We start from the raw sequence: 19,813 nt of genomic DNA on the forward strand, positions 1-19,813 counted from the left end.
ATAGCAGAGGGAGGAACACTCCTCAACTCATTCTATGAGGCCACCAACACCCTGATACAAAAACCAGACAAAGATGTCACAAAGAAAGAAAACTACAGGCCAATATCACTGATGAACGTAGATGCAAAAATCCTCAAAAAAATAGTAGCAAACAGAATCCTACAGCACATTAAAAGGATCATACACCATGATCAAGTGGGGTTTATCCCAGGAATGCAAGGATTCTTCAATATACGCAAATCAATTGATGTGATACACCATATTAACAAATTGAAGGAGAAAAACCATATGATCATCTCAATAGATGCAGAAAAAGCTTTCGACAAAATTCAACACCCATTTATGATAAAAACCCTCCAGAAAGTAGGCATAGAGGGAACTTACCTCAACATAATAAAGGCCATATATGACAAACCCACAGTCAACATTGTTCTCAATGGTGAACAACTGAAACCATTTCCACTAAGATCAGGAACAAGACAAGGTTGCCCACTCTCACCACTATTATTCAACATAGTTTGGGAAGTTTTACCCACAGCAATCAGAGAAGAAAAAGAAATAAAAGGAATCCAAAGTGGAAAAGAAGCAGAAAAGCTGTCACTGTTTGCAGATGACATGATACTATACATAGAGAATCCTAAAGACTCTACCAGAAAACTACTAGAACTAGTCAATGAATTTGGTAAAGTATCAGTATACAAAATTAATGCACAGAAATCTCTTGCATTCCTATACACTGATGATGAAAAATCTGTAAGAGAAATTAAGGAAACATTCCCATTCACCATTGCAACAAAAAGAATAAAATACCTAGGAATAAACCTACCTAAGGAGACAAAAGACTTGTATGCATAAAGCTATAAGACACTGATGAAAGAAATTAAAGATGATACCAACAGATGGAGAGGTATACCATGTTCTTGGATTGGAAGAATCAACATTGTGAAAATGACTATACTACCCAAAGCAATCTACAGATTCAATGCAATCCCTATCAAACTACCAATGGCATTTTTCACAGAACTAGAACAAAAAATTTCACAAATTTATGGAAACACAAAAGACCCCAAATAGCCAAAGCGATCTTGAGAAAGAAAAACAGAGATGGAGGAATCAGGCTCTTGGACTTCAGACTATACTACAAAGCTACAGTAATCAAGACAGTATGGTACTGGCACAAAAACAGAAATATAGATCAATGGAACAGGATAGAAAGCCCAGAGATAAACCCACGCACATATGGTCACCTTATTTTTGATAAAGGAGGCAAGAATATACAATGGAGAAGAGACAGCCTCTTCAGTAAGTGGTGCTGGGAAAACTGGACAGCTACATGTAAAAGAATGAAATTAGAACACTCCCTAACACCATACACAAAAATAAACTCAAAATGGATTAAAGACCTAAATATAAGGCCAGACACTATAAAACTCTTAGAGGAAAACATAGGCAGAACACTCTATGACATAAAACACAGCAAGATCTTTTTTGACCCATCTCCTAGAGAAATGGAAATAAAAACAAAAATAAACAAATGGGACCTAATGAAACTTAAAAGCTTTTGCACAGCAAAGGAAACCATAAACAAGATGAAAAGACAACACTCAGAATGGGAGAAAATATTTGCAAATGAAGCAACTGGCAAAGGACTAATCTCCAAAATTTACAAGCAGCTCATGCAGCTCAACATCAAAAAAACAAACAACCCAATCCAAAAATGGGCAGAAGACCTAAATAGACATTTCTCCAAAGAAGATATACAGATTGCCAACAAACACATGAAAGGATGCTCAACATCACTAATCACTAGAGAAATGCAACTCAAAACTACAGTGAGATAGATATCCCCTCACACCAGTCAGAATGGCCATCACCAAAAAATCTACAAACAATAAATGCTGGAGAGGGTGTGGAGAAAAGGGGACTCTCTCGCACTGTTGGTAGGAATGTAAATTGATACAGCCACTATGGAGAACAGTATGGAGGTTCCTTAAAAAGATAAAAATAGAACTACCATATGACCCAGCAATCCCATTACTGGGCATATACCCTGAGAAAACCATCATTCAAAAAGAGTCATGTACCACAATGTTCATTGCAGCTCTATTTACAATAGCCAGGACATGGAAGCAACCTAATTGTCCATCGACAGATGAATGGATAAAGAAGATGTGGCACATATATACAATGGAATATTACTCAGCCGTAAAAAGAAACGAAATTGAGTTACTTGTAGTGAGGTGGATGGAGTTAGAGTCTGTCATACAGAGTGAAGTAAGTCAGAAAGAGAAAAACAAATACAGTATGCTAACACATATATAGAAATCTAAAGAAAAAAATGGTTATGAAGAACCTAGGGGCGGGACAGGAATAAAGATGTAGATGTAGAGAATGGACTTGAGGACACGGGGAGGGGGAAGGGTAAGCTGGGATGAAGTGATAGAGTGGCATGGACTTATACTACCAAAATAGATAGCTAGTGGGAAGCAGCCACATAGCACAGGGAGATGAGCTCGGTGCTTTGTGACCACCTAGAGGGGTGGGATAGGGAGGGTGGGAGGGAGACGCAAGAGGGAGGAGATATGGGGATACATGTATATATATATAGCTGATTCACTGTGTTATACAGCAGCAACTAACACAACAATGTAAAGCAATTATACTCCAATAAAGATGTTAAAAAAAAATAAAAGAAAAAAGAAAAAAAAAGAAAAGAAGTACAAGAAGTCTTGGTGGCCAGCCCATCACCAAGTTCCTCATTTATACGGTATCAGCCAAGGAAACAGAACTGAAATTTCTGGAGTCTCTAAAAATATCTTGGTGGAGTTAAAGAGTGTGTTAAAATATGAGTTGTAATTTTGTGACAAATATCTTGGTGTATTTCTTGGGTCAGGGTGGGAGGTCTGGCAGTTACATTGTTGGAGGGTATAAATTAATCATTTAGGAAGGTATATGTAAAGGTTAATGGTATTTGTTTATAACCAAAGGGAAGGGGTGGTCAGAATGCAGAGTGGGGGGTCGTGGTGGAAAGCTGGGAGAGGGAGTAAGAGAAGGCACTGGAAAGTGGGAGGCCTCTCCCCAGGAAGTCGAGGGTTGGACTAATAATTTTCATTTATATTTAGAATGGCACAGTTAGTAGTAACCTTGATAAGTTTTCCCTTTAGGCATGGGAGTGTAGGGGTTTTGGCAGCGAGCAAGGTGTATACGAGGATCACGGAGTGAGCAGACAGTGAGCTCAGGAAGTGTAATAGCATCTCTAGTATCAGAGGAAGAAAGCAATCAATGTCCCGTGTCCAATTTGTGGGTACCTTAGAGAGGTTAGCCATGGTAATGATCTGAGAGTCCGGGATGAAGTTATATCTGTCGTGGAGAGCAATGTTATTTTTAGCAGCAAGCTCCTGGGCCAGGGCAATGCTGTCTTGGATGTGGGACCAGGATATCCTTCCCACATGGACACCCACTTGGGTTGATGTAGGTCATGTTTTTGTGACCATATGGTATCATAACAAGGTTGAGCCCTTCATAGAATTTGGAGGCAATGTCGGGCCTGGGAGCTTGTAAATATCTTTTAAATCAAGGGGCTCTCTGGGTGCATCACAGCTAGCAAAAGTGATGCCAGTATTGGTGATCTTTTGTAATTGGACCAAAGCTTCGTAACCCAACTGGCAATTGCACAATTACTATCCTAATTAAGGGTGGCTGAATCTAAAAGCTCCCAATAATCCAAGGTTTTGCCCAGATAGATGATGAGAGATTTTACTGCAAATAGGATTTAAATCCAATGGCCTGATTTGGATGCATGTGGTTAACAGGGTGTCAGGTGGTTAGGCAACTGAAATATCCTTGTCTGATGCTGGAGCTTCAGCATTAGTCTGTTGGCAGGTGCTCTAATTTAGCCAAAGACTAGGTGCCCTCTGCCTCCGTTGTCAGTTTGGTTGGTGACGGGCAAGCTAGTGAGGTCCTTGGGCTAAACTGGATGGCAAAGGGACATCAGAATTCATCATATATGGTTGAAACAAGGGCGTACTTGGAAGGCTTAGGCCTCCAGATCGCAAACTAATGAAAACTCTGAGACCAGTTGTTACAAGACCAACAGCCAACTGGATGGTGTGCAGCTGCACTTGACAGTCTTCTGTTGCCTGGTGGATTTCCCCTGGCAAATATTCTTACCAAAGAGGGTTTTTCTAGTTGTATTATTATGCATAGAATATTGATTCCATTATTATCTCTGAAGATGATTTTCATTTACTAAGTGGGGTTTCCTATCTCCCTTCTGGGTAGTTCACTCTATTGAGGGCTTGGCCCTGGAAAACTAATTTTAATTTCCCAGCGAGGATCAGAGGGAGAGCCAGATTAATGATCTACCTCTTATAACCTGAATATAGAGGAAGGTTTTAGGTGGTGGAAGTTTAGGCTCTAGTGGCTCTTATATCAGATGGACAGGTGTCTTGGCCCAGGGAACAATCTACGGTATAAAGGATCCCAGGAGAGTGTGCACCCTTTATCTGGCCTCAGCCCACATGGGCTGGGAGCAGGATAGAAAATCTGTAAAAATAGGGTGAAACATTATTAAAGGACCTCATATATAAGTCTGTATACTTGGAGGAGAGACACATCGTCCTTTAAATACAGGAAAGGGTGATGGGAAAGTTTTTTAAAGTTATTGTGAAATGTGAGTCAACCAAGGGGCTTTGAATTAAGAGAGATTAAGGCCTCGGGAAAGGTGGAGACCTATTTAATGGTTTATTTGTAATTTTGTAACTTAAACAGAAGTTCTTGAGGAGTCCATTAGTCTTCTCAATTTAACCTGTTAGGAGGGGCCTATAGGAGGCTGTAAGTTCTGTTCAATGTCTTTTACAGAAGGCATTATAGCCCAACACTTTGTTTTGAGAAGTGAAATGTGTGCTTTGGTTATGGTCAGTAATGTCTGGAGCACTGAAGGAGGTAAGGAGTGTCCTGGTAAGGCCTTATGCTGTGATCTTGTATATGGAGAGAGACATGTGACTTTGACTCATAGTTTTGGTATCTAGGAGCCAAGAGTTCTCTGCTCTGAAAGGTACAACATAGGCAGCGACCCAGGAGTTTGTAAAAATGTGCAGATGGAACCATTTGCTGACCAGGGTATACTGTGCTAAGATTACTGCCTGAATCTTGGCCAACTGTGCTGACCCTTGGGTCCCATCCATTACGAGGGGACATCCTGGTTGAGATGGAAAGCACCCACACTCAACTGAGCTCCATCCCATATGATGGTGGCAATTCCACCTGTACAATATAAAAACTCCCATTGCTATTCACTCATTTAACCCTAAGGGACTCCCCAAGTAACCAAGGGGTCTGGGGGAATGGTGGCCTCCTCCACACCATGGTATCTGGCAAAGGACAGAGGAGGGGTGATGCCACTTCCCCTGCAGGTAGAATATGCCAGAGAGCCCAGGTATGGCTCCATCCAAACCTGTATCAAAGAGGTCTTGGTATCCAAGTTGAGCTTGTGGGATTCTGAACCAAGATGTAATGGGAAGCTGAGTATGGAGGGTCATAGGCTCAGAGTCTGTGACAAATCCTATTTACAGGGGAACCCGGTACATGGCCAACAATTTTTGCTCTAATGACCTACAGCATGGGGCCAAGAAGGGCAGTTTCTTGGCCATCATATGTGGTCTAGAGATTCCAGGAAGCATGGGAAGAGATTGTTATAGCCACTATAGTGAAGGAGTCTCTGAGGGCACGAACAGGAAGGCTGGTTGACTTTAATTTGAACCGATTCTAGAGACTTCTGTTGGAGGGGCTTCATCTGAAGTGTGCTGACTTGTAGGCAGCAGCATCAGCGAGACTGAGTAAAAGTGGTAAAAAAGGAATATGCTGATTCCAGAACCCAAAAACTACTACAAGATATTGGACTTGTGGACTTGTATGTCCTTAAGAGCATGTCAAACGAATCTCTTCTGAGGAGGTTGTCATCAATGTAATGTCATACTTGTGCTCCTGGGGAAAGATGGATGCAAGTAAGATCTTGTCCTCAAAGATGGTACATGGTGGTCAAACTGTGGAGGTACCCCATTGGTAGCCAGAAAAACATGCACAGTGTCCCTCTGGAGATGAAGGCAGACTACAGCTGAGAGACTGTTGAAATAGGCACTGAGTAGAACATAGCAGCCAAATCTATAATAGGAAGTATTCCTTGGTTGTGGATGGGATGGATGGAATTAGTAATTTAATAATATTGGGTACTTGGTATGGGAGACTTCATAGATGGACTACAGTATTAAGGTTGTAGTAACCCACCGTGAATCGTTTATTCTTTCCAGGTTTAAGAACATTTTTAAAAAATGTAGAAGCAGTGGGGACAATCACCCATTCACCAATTAGGTCTTACATAATAAGTCTCAATCCTTGAAGGTCCTGTTTTAATTTACATTGGGCCATATTAACTATTTTAACTGGGGTCCATGGAGTCCCATTTTGTCAAGCTGATTTGTAAGTGTCAAAAGCATAGTTCGATTTCAATGTATTACTCATTGTGTTGAGTGTCTATGTCACTGTGGGATATTTTAGGGCAAAGGGTACTATGACCATGGGAAATTTAGGCAAGGCATAAATATTTTTTTCTCTATTTTATATTTAGTTGTTTTCCTGAGATTATAAAGGCTACCATGCTTAAATTTGCTGGGATCCCCAGATGTGGCCAGTAATTATGACTTGAGCCCCCATATTGATTAAGTCCATGAAGTTTGTCAATTGGTATATTTTAGCAAATATTCAAGTTAATTTAGAACCAATGTTGCAGAGGCACAAAAGCCAATCAGCATCATTTTACCTTTTTGTCATACACATTTGTAAAGTTAATTTTGGATTTCCAATGGGTCAAATTATGGACCTTTGTTTTAATTTAAATTTATATACTTAATATATAAAAATATAAAATTAAACATTTCATCCCTCTGTATTCTTTTTTTTTTCTGGTGGGGTTGCTTCTAGCTGCTTAGTTTCTGTCTCTGTCTGGTAACTCATTGGAGAACCTTCTAAATGAACACAGGAAAAGCGGGGGAAGGGCTAGCGACCTACCTCGTAGGCAGCTGGCTGTCCTTCCCAGGGTTCTCAGTCCACCTCCCGGGGGCTGGGGTATGCACCTCGGGTGCTACGGCAGCCTGACCTTGGGACAGCACCATTAGTCCCCTTGTCCCAAGTACCAGTCCTTCTGCATGTTGATACAGGCAGCACTTACTGAAGCCCAAGCACACCGGTTCAGGACTTTGCATTACTTAAGCAACTGGGTAACTCAGGTAGGGCGTTCTGGAGCGGGAAGCCCGGTGCAGGAGTAAGATATTGGTGTCCTTGTCCGAAGGGCCCCCTTTGGATTAAACCTTGGGCTACTGGTCTCCAAGGATGCATCTCACGATCCCCCCGAGAGTGTGGGGGGCATGGTGGTTGGAGGGAGGCAAGGCACGCAGCACAAGGAAGACAGCTCCACCTGAGCAACGTCGACATGGAGACCGGGGTGCCAATTCTCTACCATGGGGAGCCCGCCCAACACCTTCCTCCACAGGGCATACCGGAAACACAAGGACGAATCAAGGTTCTGCTCCAAATAATAATAATAGAGAAACACCAACGCCGAAGATGCGATGGGCCCTGGAACGATCCTTTGCCAAACACAGGCTGTGACCCGAAACGCAGGAGAACGCCCGACCCCAGACAGCGCAGCTTAGGGCCCAGCATTCCTGCTGCCCTAAGGTGGGTCCCACCCGGGCTAGTATCCAGAAGCCCAGTTTAGCCAGTTAGGACTGTTTGTTTTGACTATTCCCCGGTCCAGGACATTAGTGTCAGGAGGGATGTGGCAATCACGGGCAGACACAGCAGCAAGCCGTGAGGTTAAACTGCAAGTTCATCAGAGGCAGGGATTCTGTCCTAAGTGGCTCTCACGGGAGCCTGGAACCACTTAGGAAGACGAGAGCTGTCCCTTCACAAAGCTACTCAAGAGTCTATCGTCATGGCCCCGCCATCCTGCTCACAGCGCCAATTGTTTTATAAGATTTAAAGGTTCTTTTGATGGTGAAGCAGGACACAGTAATACTCAGATAGATGAAAGGCAGCTCCAAACAAGAGAAGGCTGGCAGGCAGGCCCACACAGGGAGTTGCAACTGGGGACAGGGTAGCAGCAAGCTGGGCTGTGGGGACGATATACGTGTGGCAAGCTGGCTGGGCTTAGCTATAGCTTTTCGTGGCTCCCTGTGGATTGACTAATTTGAATAATTTCAGTGGAATCTGGGGCATAGGGGCTGTGCCTACTGGTCTGGTACCTAACTAACCCGGGGCAATTAGGGCAGATGTATAGCGGCCTCTGTGTGAAAGCCCAGTAAGGGAAGTGATTGGGGTGTGGACTTAATCCATGGCTCAAGAACAGCTAACTAGCCTCTAGCCAGGACCTCAAAACAGGGTCAAGACAACATTAGAAAATACAAAACAAACCAAAATTGTATGACATCAACAAACTAGGAATAGAGGAAACTTCCTCAACATAATAAAAGCTATTATGAAAACCCCACAGCTAACATCATACTCACTGATGAAAGACTAAAAGTCTTTCCCCTAATATTGGGAACAAGACAAGGATGCCCGCTTTTGCCACTTGTATTCAACATAGTATTGGAAGTTCCAGCCAGGACCATTAGGCAAGAAAAATAAATAAAAGACATCCAAATTAGGAAGAAAGAAGTGAAATGATCTCTGTTCACATACGACATGATCTTATATATAGAAAACCCCAAGGATTACACACACATACACACAGTTAGAATAAGCAAATTCAGCAAAGTTGCAGGATACAAAATCAACACACAAAAAATCAGTTGTTTTTCTGTGCACTAACAAGGAATAATCTGAAAAGAAATTAAGAAAACAATTTCATGGGAATTCCCTGGTGGTCCAGTGGTTAGGACTCCTCTCTTTCACTGCCAAGGGTGCGGGTTCAATCCCTGGTTGGGGAACTAAGATCCCGCGAGCCACAAGGCCAAAAAAAAAAAGAAAAAAATTTCATTCACAATAGCATCAAAAAGAATAAAAAACTTAGTAAGTCTAACCAATAACAAAAGTAGATATCTTACCACATGTGAGTTCCAAAATATGATTCCCAACTATTGAGAAAGGCAAATACGTTGTGATACTTTGGAGCTAATCAAACCTAAATTCAAATCGTGACTCAGCCATTTACTAGCTTTATGATCTTTGGCAATTTTTTTCATCTGAGCACGAATTTCCTCCTCTGTCAATTAGAGACAATGTAACCAACTGACAGAATTATTGTGAAGATTAGGGATAGTTAAACTAACTGTTTGGCACATAGAGTGTACTCAATAAATTATAGCTATTGTTTTTACTATTAAGATAAATCTAGTTATGCTTATAAGAAAACTAGATAGGCTGTACCTCTGAGTTTTGAAAACTCAAAACAAATTAATTGTGTACAACAGCTTGTTAGCACGTAAGAAGAATTGCATCAGATTAACACTGTCGCGTTTCTCGAGGAGTAGGCATAGATACAGTCTGGGAAAATAGTACCTGATTTTATCTGTAAAATCACCATCTGTTGGCACTCAGATACTGTTATAGCCAGTGCCCATATGTCCCAGGGTACACCACCAGCACATCAAAGGGGAGATTGGTTAAGGAGATATCACTGATAAAGACTCTACTTGAAGATATTAAGAGACTTAAAAGTGTATGTTTTAAAAGTAAGGGTATGCCGTTAACATTGATAGTTATCGTTCAATCTTCATCCAAAATGTCATATCAATCACCATATTATATTCCTGCCAAATAGATCTTGAGAGCTCCTGCTTTCAGATAGTCTCAAGGATACTTAAACTTTGACAATTTGATAAATGGAAAATAGCATCTTGCTGTTTGATGGCGTATTTGAAATGTTATGAGTGAAGCTGAGCATTTTTTCATCTTTGTTTATTTGTATTTGTTTTTCACTAAAGTATCTGATTGTCTTTTTCCAGTTTTCCTACTGTTTTTACATATTTTTCTTATTACTTGTAAGTTTTTGTTTGTTTTCATTTTTTTGTTGTTGTTGTTTTTTTTGCTTTTTGTTGTTTTTGGCTGTGCTGTGTGGCTTGTGGGATTTAGTTTCCCTACCAGATATTGAACCTGGGCCCCCAGCAGTGAAAGTGCTGAGTCCTAACTACTGGACTGCCAGGGAACTCCCTTGTAAGTTTTTTAATGTTAAGAAAATTAACTTTTTGTTATACACCCTGTCATTTTTGCCTGGTTTGTTATCTGTCTTTTGATTTTTTTTTTGAGTGTTGTTTTAGGCCATAAAAAAGTTTAGTAAAATCATATTTATCCATCTGTTCACAGTGTCCGAATTTTGTTTCTTGCTTAGAAAGGCTTTTCCACTCCATACTCTTTAATTTCATTCAGGGAATTTGGCTCCTAAATACACTCTCCAAAACGATGAAAACATTATGTTAAAAAAACTTTCACTGTACCAATAGGGTATTGACCAATACTATTTGCTAACTCAATAAACAGAATACTTGCAGAGCAGTTAAAAATGAGGTAGGTATAAAAAAAAAATGAGGTAGGTATATATACATTTACCATTTTAGAAAGATTTTCAAGTTACGTTGTTAAGTGATATAGCCAAATTGCAAAATAATGTATAGTGTGACCCCATTTGTGTAAAAAGAGAAAAAAGACCTATATCTCTAAACTATATTCTTTTATATTCTTAGAAAAGGTCTAGAAAGTTACATAAGATTCTGTGAATAGTAGTTACTTCCAGAGAGCTGGGGTGGGAAAACTCCAGGTATGTATGGAAAGGAAAAAGGATTTAATTTTCATAGTAAACTCTTCCATGTTGTTTAAACTTTTATCATGCCCATGCTCTGTTTTTGTAATAAAGAATGAATATTAAGATGCACAGCCTTTGAAGATATGGCAGTGGCAGCAGAGAGTATTTGACTCTCCCTGAATCATCACATTAAAAGCAGATAGAGCAATTAGATAGCAAAACCCCAAATCCACAGACCGCATCAAAAACAAAACTAGTTGGCAAAGTATCAGAGGGTGAAGATAAGCTACCAACACCCATAAGACCAGCATCATATCAGCATCCACGCAGAAGAAATTAGAGGGATGTGGCATTTGACAAACCTAAGTAAACTTTCACCTTATGGATGTGGAAGTTTACATTCAGCCAGAGCCCTAAAATTCCCCCTCATATAAACCCAGGAATATTAAAGAAATAAACCTTTCTTTATTTTCTTGCTGACTTGAATTTACCAATGTCTTTATCCTTAAAGTATGAGAAAAATCAACTATAAAGTTTTAGAAGAGGTAGATGAGATCTTTTAACATTTCGCTGCCATAAAAGTTCTACTATCAAGCTTGACTACTTTAGCAATAAACATACTTTAATCCTAAATCAAACTCTTCTAGGACGCTCTGGAGACCTCAAAAAAATGCTACTTTGGCCCAATGCTCTTTTACGTCCATTCACAGAGAAAATGTTTCTTTTTTTTCCCCAAATTTGAGGGGTTTAATGACCCAGAGCATTATGGAATGGTTGGCCCATGTATAGAATAAAATTCTTCTCAGCAGGAATGTAATTAACTTAAGACCATTTAAAGAGTGCTTGTGAACCAATCAAATGAAACTTGAGAGAACATTTCTTCCATTTTTTGGTTTACGTTTTTGGAAAGTTCTTGATGAGGCATAGCAAAAGGGACAAGATCCTTAGGAACTGGCTAATTTGCTAAGCAAGGAGAGAATTTGACAGTCTTCTCTTTTGTGTTGAGACTGCAGATCTGCTGTTGCTTCATGGGGTCAGTGAGTCAAGGTTTCTGGAGAAAAGACTCATTTGTAAGGTACCTGCTTCTCACACGATTGATGTGTTGATAATGTTAGTTCCTGGTACTACCAGCCACTCAGATGCAGAGATCTGCACCTCGGCATGTGCAAATGAGATACGAAGTTATGAAAATATTCTTCCTTTGCCTCACAATTTAGGTGCGGTCCAAGTTTTCAATGATCATTTCAGCTGCATTGCACTCTTCACGACATCAAATGGTCACTTCTGGATATAGTTTTATACTAGTCTAATGAAAATGATAGGTAACAGATTAAGGAAATAGGAAACAGATAAAGAGGAAGTTGAGTTTTTAGATTTATACTTAGTCATGAATGTAAAGCATTTCTGACAGAAGGAGGCAGCATAGCACAGCAGTGAAAACCAGAGTTTTGTAACCTCAATCAGAAAGACTGAGGTTCGCATCATGGCTCTGTCAGTTAATGACTGTGTGTGACCTTGGGTGGCCTTAATTTCTACACCTGAATAACAGTTATAGTGATGCCTACTTTAGAGGACCATTGTAAGGATTAAATCAAATAGTGTATGTGCACGTCTGGCATATAGTAAATATTCAGTGAATGGTCATTACTATTATTAGTATCTCTTGGTGATAATTTTACTTTCCTATTTAATACTTTTTAGCAATATGCTTATTACAGTTAAATAGCCTTATGACTCTGTATTTTACTCAGTGTATTCGTTAGTTTTTACCAGATACGGTTATATACATAGGTATGATATGCTCTATCTCTTCCCTTTCTTCCTTCCTTCTAGAATTACACATAATTCTCTATAGTCTACCATGTAGTTGCTGACGTTCAAGTTAACCTGCAGGCTTTGTTTATTCTCATCGCACTGGGAGCTAGAGTCGTGTCCTATATCTGAACTTCCAAGTCAGTAACTGGATCACAGTTAACTGCCTTGCCTCAGATTTGGGGATATCCTTGGACACCATGGAGAAAACTCATCTGGTGCGTGGAATGCACGATCTAATTCGGAGCACTTCTCAGGGTTACGCAATAGAAGAGGCTCATCCGACCGTGTCCCTCACTCAACTTCCGGTTCTGTGGCTGTGATCACTGCAGCTCCTTCGGGTTGTGAGAGGCGTCGAGCAGCATGTCATTTCAAGATGCAACGCTAGATGGAGCGAAGAGACCAATTTTTTTTTGGTCACTTAAGTGAAAATTCTAAACACTGGCAAAATCAAATTTCATTTTAAAATTCAGTGACTGAAGAGGCTACTCAGAGATTAGAGGACTTAGACCCTTGAGTTTGCTCTTAGCTGCCCTCTTTCCTCTTCTCTGTTTTCTTGTTTTCCTTGTTTGGACCTGCGGCAGCGTAGAGATTTGGGCTCCCTTGCAGTGGTAGAAAAAAGAGAGGGTTTTCCCACTGGTTTTCCAGATGTGAGTGAAACGTGCACAGGGCCGATATTCCCATGTCTATGGAAACTCCAGGGACGGATGTCTACATTTGCTTTACATCCATATGCCGGGCTGCTTCTCTTCTAAATTCTGGAAGGCTGGGATGTTGTGCTTGTGGCCAACCTCTGTCTTCAGCATCCTTCCCTTCCCCTTCACTGGGTCAAGCCCAACAGTGAGGCTGCCTGTCTGTATCACAGGCGCTGCTCCCTCTCGTTTTTCCCCAGCCTTCCCTGTACATTGCTCCCTTTTTCTACAGCTTCATCTCTCTTATCTACATCCTTGCCTAGAAGAACACAACTTTTCATTAGTTCCCTCCTGTGACAGACGAATTGGATCAGATTATTCTACCCTCACTTTCCCAATTTAAAGAGCCCATAATTCTTGGCCAAGACCAGTTTATCCCTTTGTTCTTCTTCCCTTCTGTCTCCTGTATTTCATCTCTCACATAACCTTCTACAAAGTTTATTCTAAATAAGCACTTGTTCAGTCAATGAAGGAATTGCTAAGTGGATGAAGGACTAGCTCCCTTGACCTCTTCCACCTCTAACTCTTACTTTCCTGTTCTCTCCCCACCCGACCCCCTACCTCCCATTCTATTTGCTTGTCCTGATCATTTAATTATCCTTTGCCAGTAATTGAATGTAGGGCCCTCATTCGAATTCCTCCCTTTCAAATTAATTCATTCGTGTAATCTTTCCTGTTGCTCTCCCATTGCCTCCCTGCTGTGTCATTTTAATTGCTAGTGTTTCTGTATTTTGTTTTCCACATTTATCTCTGGCTTACATGCCTTACATTTCTGCTAAAATAGATTAACTGGGATACTTATTGAAATGGCAGATTTGGATTCATCTCAGCTTGCAAATGAAATTTGAATCTGAGTAGTAAGTTTGTAAAAATAAAACTGAACTGGTAACTTGGATCGTTGGGGAGTATCAGGTAAACACAGGAAGCGAATTGGCTTTAATTCTTCGGAGGATAGTCCATGGGTCAACAGTCTTAGAAGCAAATAAAAACATTACAGAGTTGAGCTGCTGCTCACCTCCACCCAGCCTTTACCAACAGATAACTGATGTTCTGCAATGTAGAGAAATAATTTCTCTACCTGTTTCCCACTATTTATATTAAATGTCAGGAGAAAAGTTTCTCCCATCATGTGCCAGTCCATTAAAATAGCCATCGAGTATGTACAAAAGCATATTTACTTCTTTTTTTAATTTTATAAATTTATTTATTTATTTATTTAATTTTGGCTGCATTGGGTCTTCGTTGCTACACACGGACTTTCTCTAGTTGCGGCGAGCAGGGGCTACTCTTCGTTGTGGTGCGCGGGCTTCTCATTGCAGTGGCTTCTCTTGTTGTGGAGCACGGGCTCTAGGCACGCAGGCTTCAGTAGTTGTGGCACGTGGGCTCAGTAGTTGTGGCTCGTGGGCTCTAGAGCACAGGCTCAGTAGTTGTGGTGCACGGGCTTAGTTGTTCCACGGCCTGTGGGATCTTTCCGGACCAGGGACCAGCGATCGAACCCATGTCCCCTGCATTGGCAGGTGGATTCTTAACCACTGAGCCACCAGGAAAGTCCCCATATTTACTTCTTTATATTTAAAACTAAGAATGACCAAGTTCTTGATAGGTAATTGTATATTTAAAAATTATTTATCAAAAAGTTGATATGTGTAAAAATAACGGGTTTTTTTTCACACCGTAAAGTGTTTCATAACAATTTAATTCTACTTGTAATAATGTAAATGGGTATACGTTTAGATGTTAATTAGGAAAATAGCCAGGAATGTTGTGGTTTTTTTTGTTTTTAAGAATCATCATAAATCGTTAGAAGTATTTCCCTACCTCTGGGGGGGCGGGGCGGGAAGTGAGAATGGGATGAACCACAATGCTACAGCAGGGGACTGGGAATCCATATGTGAATCAAGAATTATGGGGACTTCCCTGGTGGTCCAGCGGTTAAGACTTCATCTTCCAATGCAGAGGATGTGGGTTCGAACCCTGGTCGGGGAGCTAAGATCACACATGCCTCGTGGCCAAAAAACCAAAACATAAAACAGAAGCAATATTGTAACAAATTCAATAAAGACTTAAAGAAAAAAAAATGGTCCACATCAAAAAAAAAAATCTTAAAAAAAACCCCAGACACTTAAAAAAAAAAAGAATAATGTGTACACTGAATAAATAATAACACTTGCAGGTTGTATGGTCAGGCCACTCAAGATGGCTGCCCTCTTGCTCCCTGTACATCCCCTGCCCCACCAGTCCCTGCCTCACCTACACCCTATTCACTTGACTGACCTTCCCTCTTACTCATATAGTCTAATTAGTAGCTGCCTACATACTTGACCCCGACCCCAGCTAGCGACTGCTCTAATCTTTGGATCAGAGCTATCTCCACTATGATAGTTTATCCAAGGGGCAGTGAGGGCCGTGCTCCTCTGCTGGTTTCAACTGTCAATTCCCTCTATCACTGGTAACCTCCCTAACCCCATCCCTACCCCCGCATCTAGCGAACCATTCATGCCTCTATCAGTGACTCTGGACTCTTTCTTCGGTCTTGAGCTGGGCAAGTACAGAGTTTGCAGGCCTGCAGGGTGCAGCCCAACATATGCACGTAGCAATCTTCATGCATATAGGTACTGTTTTAATGAATGAACTAACATTTATTTAAAACAAATGATAGGTTTGGGGTTTGTTTGTTTGTTTGGTTGGTTGGTTGGCTTTTGCCTGTTCAAGTACAGACAATTTCCTCTGCTTTCTTCACTACATATTTATGTTCTTTAGAGGGTACTAGAATCTGCTTTAGGTAGTTGGTTTAATTTCCCTCAGAGTGTGTTAGTCACCTTTTTGGGCTTCCTGCTCTTGTTTTCTTGAGTATCTTCTAGTCTTTACAGCAGTCTGCAAGTCACAGCAAAGAAGTCAGTTATGAGATGAAGGCTGATTGTTCTACTGGTTAATATAAATCTGGGGATTCTCAAAAAACAGAAACCAAAGTTGATCAGCAGCTCTTCCAAAGCAAAGTCCTTTTAGATGCTACAAACGATTAAAGAAGACAATTTAGGTAACAGAAACAAACTTTAACACTTCATGAAACGGGAAGTCTCTGTTCCCAAGCGTCCACAGAACTGGAAAATGTGGCGGAAGGCAGGACGCTTTTATAAGTTAAAGAATAAGGAACATGGAAGAGAAAACAGAAAATGAGTAAGGAATAGGAAGTAAGTAGAGAGCCCAGAGTCACCTTGGCGTTCGGGTGTTGGCTGCCTGGATAGACTGCGTTTCTGGTCAAGAGGAACATCTACAGGGACACAAAAGTGATCTACATCTTGGTTTACTGATGTGTCACCCGGGCAGGAGTGGCTGCATCTTGGGCCTGGAAATTAATTTCAACACCCATCATGGCTGAAAATAACTCATGATGTTGAACTGACCTGACCTGGGCTTGACTGGAGTTCAGATGGATGAAAACTTTGCCTCTCTGTGGGGGATGATGGGTTAGGGAGAAACTGATGTGCCCAATTTCCTTTTTTTTTTTTTTTTTTTTAAGTTTTCTGCCTCAGTGCCTTGTAGTAAAAAGAAAGGACTTGATCATCAAGATGATTTTGGATATCATTTCGTGGTCTCCTTTTGCCTCTCACAGGACTCTTCATCAACAAAGTAGACATGCAGTCACTGGCTAAGCTGAACTCTGACTGGAAGCAAAATTATCCACACTGCACTCAGGTGGGTAAAGAAAATGTGGCTTCTCAATTTCTCTCTAACTGATACATCTCGCTCAGGAGTGTCAGTCTGCTGGGGCTGGTGATGATGGGACGGGATGGTGAATCCAGATTTAGTTCAACCTGACTTTTTAATTTAAAATCCCCCTTCAGTCAGTGCTCAGTTTCCCAGATTGCCTCTCTCTTCTTCTTACCACCCGCTCCCAACACCAAGGGGAGAGACACAGCTGTTCACTTCCTTCCCTCAAAACTCCCCGCGTCCACCACATCCTCCTAGTAAAGCGGGAGAGGTCTCCTGACCATGCCTTGCTCGGCACAAGGTAACTTCTCTACCATCAGGGCAGAAGCTCTGTGAGCCCAGCATCTTTACATACTTCAGAAATTCATGAAATTCATTCTCTCTCTTTTCCCAGCTTTCTTCATCTGTCTCCATCTCCTTGTCTCTCTCACTCTCTCCAGCTCACTCTTTTTTCTTTCTCATTCTCTTCTCTCCAAAGTCTAGCCTTTGCTCTTATTGTCTTGCAGCCCACAGCAACAAAATTCCAATTCCACTGTTAAACCATATTGCTGCAAGCAGGAATCCACTTTACCCTTGAAGCACTGAAACCTACCACCTCAAAGGCTGGGGTGCCCAGCCATTGAGATTTACCAGAAATGGAAATGATGTCTGAAAGGAAATAGCTCAGAAAATACATTTCAAAAAACATCGTACTCATTTTGAACCATCCCTCATACGAAGGGAGATGAGTATAAGGAACTTTCTTTTTAAGAATATTGCCATATTTCATATGGAGAAAAATGAATCTATAAGTCTATAATGAGTCTATTTAAATTGGCCAAATGACACAGCTTTAGGAGGGAAGATCACAAGGAAGAATCCCCACTGGAAAAAGAGAACTAATGCAGAAAGCCAATTGTTATCAAGGAGTTTGGAATCATTTGATTAACTTGCTGAACACTTGTTTGCTTGTTCACTGCTGACTCTCCTTTGAAATATGGAAGTCTGACAAATTCATCACTTGAAAGGAGTATGTCTCCGGGCCAAGTCCAGGTTTCTCAAAGGCACCAGAACTTTCCCCCCTGCTCCCTGGGTAGCCAGATCGAGCAAAGCACCCCTCCTCTTTATTCTCCCACCAGCAGCCTGAGGTGAGAGCCTGGGCCAGGGTCCCTGCCCTAACCTCTCCTGGGCCGGGGCTGGGAGACCACCTCACTGTGACATTGTGACTGACCTTGACTTCAGCTTTCTGGTGAAAGAAAAGGGAAGGCAAATGGGGGCTCCTGAGCTACGCGGTGGGTGATACCAATAGAACTAGGAAGTTGAATGCCAGGCAGAGCCCTAAATTCTTCCAATACTAAAACTCAGAAAAATCCCCCAGTGCTCTGAAACTCACATACCTTCTTTTCTTATTAATCTCCTTTTCTGGCTATTATTCAAGGACTGCGAATCCCTTCTTAGGCTTTGAGCCTCCTTCAAGCTGTAGAAAGAGAAGGAAAAAAATGCACCCTAAGACCTAAGACTTCTTTTTCTTCCTTTTCTGTTGCCAGCCAATCAGTCTGAAAAACGAGCTGGCCCGGGTTCCAGGAATTTGTGTCAATGCCAGATGGAGATACACTGCAGTTTCTGCCCGCCGTCAGGCTTTTCCAAACATGGTGTTAGCTGCTGGCCTGCACTTTTAGGGCAGTGACCTGCCAGTGACACGTGCGCCTCTCCCACCTGCACCGAGGCCTGAAACATTTCTACTCTGGCCTTTCTACTCTTGGTGTCACATTCAGTGTAATCATTCTAAGAGCAAAATCGCTACATGTATAGCAAAGTAATAAGGGCACACCTCATCTTCATCTCCTCACTGTACTTTCTTCCTGGGGAATCTCAGAAAGTGGAATGTAAATGTCGTGCCTATAAGTATTTTTCCATGGAAAGGGCCATCACTTGCTTTTATTTAATTCTCAAAGGGTCTGCTGATTTTTCTCCAGTATTTACTGAGGGCCAGCTATATGGTAGGCGCTGTGGTTTATAGTCGAGCATCCAGTGAAGGACAAGGGGGGACAGGGTCCCTGCATGAGTGGAAATTATAAATGAATGCGGTAGAGGGAGGCATGGAGCAAATAAAAATCAACAACCAACCATGAGTGTTTTATTTCGTTTGGAGGGCTCTGGCACTAGAAGGAAATAAACAGCGTGACGGAAATCTATCTAGTTGGATGGTAGGGGTTAGTAGACTGGCTTTTATGACTCCTATTCCAACCCACTTACAGAATCCCTTCCTGAACTCTAGCTACAATGCCTCCTTGAACTGCAGCAGCAGAAAAGCCAAAAAATAAAAAACTCATATGACAGTCCCCAGACTCCGTCGTAGCTAAGGCCTGACTGTGGTCCCACAGAGGCAATGAGCGTCAGGCAGTGAGGAGGGGGCTCTGCAGCCAGTCTGGGGGCAGAAGCATTAGATGCATCCAGATTGCTTGACCAGAAGCTCTTTGTCCGATCTCCACATTGTGGATACTGAGAGGCAGGTGGTGGCAGTAAGATTAACACAGGGACACATCTGTGCTGTGTTGTTTCTCCCAGCTGCTGCTCCTGATGGCAAAGCTTCTGACAGCCTTGGCCCCAGAGACATCCCTGCCCCTTTCCCCATGGAAACTACCCCAAGGTAATGACCCCAAGGTAATTCCTTTCTTTTCTTAAATTGAGTTATAATTAACACACAATATTATATTAGTTTCAGGTATACAACATAGTGATTTGATAGTTTTATAACATTATGAAGTGCTCACCACAATAATTCTAGTTACCATCTGTCACCACGCAAAGTTGTTCCAAT

The 19,813-nt window shown here is 41.5% G+C and overlaps 1 long non-coding RNA gene across 1 annotated transcript; it reads right to left on the minus strand.

The window, feature by feature from the left end:
- Window positions 1–1,091: 1,091 nt before the first annotated feature.
- On the minus strand, window positions 1,092–19,554 carry LOC309619776. The gene is made up of 3 exons (XR_014239217.1): window positions 18,390–19,554; window positions 15,121–16,176; window positions 1,092–14,807 (listed from the first exon to the last, which is right to left on the minus strand). It is a non-coding gene; the product is annotated as an uncharacterized lncRNA (long non-coding RNA).
- Between the last annotated feature and the right edge of the window lie 259 nt (window positions 19,555–19,813).

The sequence above is a fragment of the Balaenoptera borealis genome, assembly GCF_965194805.1.
Source record: "Balaenoptera borealis genome assembly, chromosome: 21".
NCBI lineage: Eukaryota > Metazoa > Chordata > Mammalia > Artiodactyla > Balaenopteridae > Balaenoptera > Balaenoptera borealis.